The following is a 4,969-nucleotide window of genomic DNA, read 5'->3' on the forward strand; positions in this document are numbered from 1 at the left end:
TAGTCTGCATTCGCCCGGATGATTCTTTCCATAATTTCAACAAGCTGGCGACTGGAGAGAAAAAGATTGTGACCTGCCGCGGCCACGAAAAGCACTCTGAGATTGTACTTGCTTGCTAGGTTCAGATCGAACGGATTGAGTTGGTGGAATAGGGGAAGCAGTAGCAGTACTTTCAGTACGCGGATGCTTCGGAACAGTAAGAGTGGCACCATGTAATTCTAAGTCATACTCACGCCTTCGAGCATACTCAACGACTTTATCGAATGAAAGAACCTCCCGATTAGCAACGAAATCGTGGATTTCGTGCCGTAGTCCCTCCATGAACAACTGAATTTTCTCGTCTTCAGTTGGGATATACTTTGTAGCAAACCTTGCTCTTTGATTAAACTGAGTTTCATACTCATTCACAGTCATTCCTCCCTGTTTAAGCTCGAGGAATTCTTTCTCCAATCTCCTCCTCATGTCTAGAGGACAATACTTCTCTAGCACACGAGTTTTGAACATTTCCCAGGATAAATTTTCCTGGTCAAACCCACTGAGAGCTTCATAGGTTGCTTCCCACCAGACCAAGGCTTCTCCGATGAGCATTGCAGAAGTATAGTTAGCCTTGTCTTCATCATCCACATGAGAAATACGAAACACTTTCTCTGTGTTCTGGATCCAAGTAAGAACAACAATTGGATTAAGAACACCAGAAAACTCTATAGCACCGCTACTCTTGAAATCTTTGAACGAGGAACGCTTCACCTCTCCTCTCGAAGATTCTCCAGTGGCTTTCTCTTTTCCTTTATCACCACTCTTTCTGTGTTCTTCGAGAGTCTGTCGAATAACACCGGTAAGTTTACCCAAGAGTCGCTCCTCACGAGGAGATACTGGAGTATTCACTTCCTCAGGTTGAGGACCTCCACCAACCTCAGGGGTATGGCTACTAACCTGTTCAGCCATTGCTCTGCAATATGGAGTAACTTTGTATTTTATATTAGGGTTTATTATTACTTAATACTTTTACTTATATATATATCCTATGGTTTGTATCCCTATACTTACAATGATTAAGTTCATATATTGAACTTCCAATAGTTTAAGTCTAAATACCAATCCGTGGAATTTAGTTCACTTAAACCACTGCTCTGATACCATGATTGAAAGACCCACACTTTCATAGATGACAATTGTTACTCCGAAACATGCTACGTGCATATTCATAAAAATAATATTTTATATATTGATAAAGTGATTACAAACTATTGGATACAAACCCACTATTTCATAGTGTTATATATTACATAACTTCCCAGGATTCTATAGATTTATAAATCTGGGAGTGCAAAATACAATAGTTTCAAACTATTCGAAAATCTTCTATCAAATAATAGTTTCAAACTATTCAAAAATCTTCTATCAGTATATAACTATACTGGAAGCTTATTTCCTGCAAATTAGTTAAACATTGAGAGGGGTAAGCGGTGACGCTTAGTGAGTTCAATAATAGATACAATGTAACGTTATGCCATATATATACTTCAATATGCCAGAAGCAAAGAGGAACAAGGAACAACAAAGGCATAAAGCGAAAAGCTTTCCATATCAATCAATGAGACATAACAATTTCCATACTTGATATAAAATCAATAAAGTTTCAGCACAAATGGCACAGAAAATACTCAGGAATATCATTTTGCAAGAATATTTAGGCTTTCAGCCTTATCTTAGCATACTACTGAAGCCAAAGTGATGCCTATGTCATACACTTCATGGTCAACGGTTCATACCAATACCCAAGTGATGCCTATGTCATACACTTCAAGTCAGAGGTACAGCCTTGCTATAAAAATACCGGAAATAATAACTCGAGATGATAATCATGGAAAAGCACATAGCACATATAACACATAACATACAATTATTCTATATATTAAACTCACCGTGAAATAACCGGGGGTCAAAATAGTAATTCGGGCAGCACTTCGGCTCTAAATATGACTTTCTTCGTTGAAAACCGAGAGTTTTCTTGAAAACCGGGCCCTGCGAAGGTTGGGCTTCGAAACCGAAAAGATAAATTTTTCGGGCTTCTCGGGAATTTCGGGGCGTGTTTCAGGCTTTGGAATTAGTACCGGGGCTTCGGGGGAAGTCGGAATATAAGAAAATGTGGAAAAAGGGTGAAAAAGGGTAAATTTCTAACCTTTACCCGGGAGGTCTCGCAGGCACTATTTATAGTGCGAAGGTCGGATCCGAAGCGAAGGGAAGAGGGCAGGTGGCTGCGAGGCTCGGACCAGGTGGCAGCAGGGCGAGGCTCGGACGGACAGGTGCGTGCTTCGGATTGGTTGGATGACGCGGCTTCTTGCTTCGGATCAGGTCAGTTGCCTCGGTCGAATCAGGAGACTACACGTGGGTCGGGCACGAGGGGCGCATACGAGATCACGTGACTTCGGACACCTGTGCGACACGCGTCGCTTCTCGGACACGCCACGCAGTAGCTTCAGACACGTGGCCAACTCAGAACGAGGGTGACGTGGCTGGTACTATTCATGCGATTTTTCTCGAAAATTGTGCCCAAACTTGTAAAATCCATAACTTTCTCATACGGGCTCCGTTTTTGACGTTCTTTATATGCACACGTAGGTAAGATTATGCTCTACAACTATCGTTTAGACTTCGTCGGAAAATTTTGAATTTATTTTTATATTATTATTTTTAACAGACCGGGACTGGTAAATCCGTTAAAAAATCATAACTTCTTCATCCGACGTCCGTTTTCGTCAGACTTTTTACCGTTGTACTGCTAATGACGAGACCTTCGATTCTCGTTTAGGTTGTGTCGGCTAAAAATCACTCGATCTAAAATTCGAGTTTTTAGTTGTCTACTGCTAAGCTGAAACTTAGAAAAATCATAACTTCCTCATACGAAGTCAGATTTTGGCGTTCTTTTTATCGAACTTCTCGGTTTAACAAATACTACGACTTTCATTTAGATCACTAAGGCTAAAAAGTAGTTTATCAAAAACTCACTTTTTACGTCATTCGGCACCGTGCCGGTTTTATCGCGGATCTTCGATTGGTCATAACTTCCTCGTTATAACTCGGATTTCGACGAGGTTTTCGCCTATATGTTTCTAACAAGATTATCTACAACTTTCAATAATAAAATTTTACTTATTTAAAATTTTATATTTTCGCTAAATTTCACTATTTAGCTTTTAATTGGAATCTCATAAGACTTCCAATAATTTATGAGTGATTCTAAACATAGTTTTACCTTATTTCTAGTAAAACTATCTGTTAGAACTCAATACTCAATATCATGTAATATTTCATAATATTATTTACTTAAAACACGATCTCAAAACGTGTATGTTACAAGAAATGTTTCTTGATAAGAGAATCTTATATGTCAAGAGGTCAGTGGGAGTCTAAAGATCTTGAAAAGATTGAAGAACTAATCGAGAATAAACCTGTTGTTAATTACTAGCACACGACTTGAGGTTTCTAACCTATCGTGTTGACATATTCTTGTGTCTGTTCCATTCCAGTTTGGTCAACTATGCATGTGAGTTCTATGAGTTCTCAATGGGTTGCATAGGGGCAAAGCACCTTAATCAATGGAAAGTACATTGAAAGGTAGGGGTGAGCTGCTCAATAACTTGGAAGCAATGGTGGGACCCTTGGTAGCAACAAAATTAAGAATGGACAAGTTCGATCCATAAGAGTTTGGATTTGTCACAATTATTGTCTTATGATTATGGTTATGACAAATTCACATGGATAGGAACACATACACCACAAAATCTGAGTGTCATAAGGTTTCTCTCCTTCATGAAAATGATTGTGAGGAAACTCTTTCACTAAGAGAGATTTTGAAGATAACATTATGTAATTTGCATTTCTCGAATTCGATTATGATTACGGCATCCCTCTTCATAGTTCGAATTGTGGGAAATGGCAAATGGGTCTGAACATTTTAGACTTATTGTTATAAGTTCTAGAATTGTTTAAACACACATATGGGTTATCTAAGGAAAGGTGTATGAGTTCTAGAAGCTTAGATAAAGGCTTATCGAAGCGTCTCGGTTTCAGAAATCTGAACTTTGGTAAAGAAAGTCAATAAGTATTGGTTTCTAGAAGTCCAGCTAATTTCTGAATACATGTCAAAGCTAGTGGGAGCATAAGTATTATGCTTGGAAAATATATAAGCATCATATGAGTGGGAGCATGATAATTATGGTAAGTATTGCGAGATAGCAATATTAATTATAGAAAACAAAATGTTCAATTCGCAAAGTTGCAACGGTTGAAAAGTTGTTTTTGCTATAATTAAGGGAGAGAATTTTATACTTCATTTCAGTTCTAAAAGCTTGATTTTTAATCTAATTTAGTCATATAAAATTAAGATTGTGTTCCCAAATTCGATTATGATTACGACATCCCTCTTCATAGTTCGAATTGTGAGAACATGACAAATAGAGATATTGTAGCAAAAGACTGGTCAAGTATCACGTCTTTATGTAAGACATTATGAATCGTATCCCGTATACTTCGGGCATAGGATCGATTGCATATGCTATAATATCCGTGTGTTCTAAAATTTTCCAAATGCCTAGGGCATTAAGAGGGAAAAAGGATTGGAACCAGATATGACTAAAAGTGGTTAATCAACTGTCAAGAGGACAATCTAAGGTTCGCCGAGGATTGGTCGCTTGTGAGCAGTTGGAAGTATAGTAATGGAAGGACCATACTGACATTATTATTATTAGATATGATTCTATTAATAATGAGTTGTCATATGGCAAATATGGAAATGTTTTCATATTGGGAGTTAGACATTAAGAATCTATATATCTAGATTAGAAACTTTTGTGAAAGAAGGATGTTCAAAGGAATGTACTTTGAATATGAGACTTCATATCCACGGAATTGTCTTGAAACAATCTCCGATAGAGCACTTTGTAATTTCATTGGCAAAGTCTTGGTG

Source organism: Lactuca virosa, chromosome 9, assembly GCF_052849685.1.
Source record: "Lactuca virosa cultivar CGN04683 chromosome 9, Lactuca_virosa_CGN04683_v6, whole genome shotgun sequence".
Taxonomy (NCBI): Eukaryota; Viridiplantae; Streptophyta; class Magnoliopsida; order Asterales; family Asteraceae; genus Lactuca; species Lactuca virosa.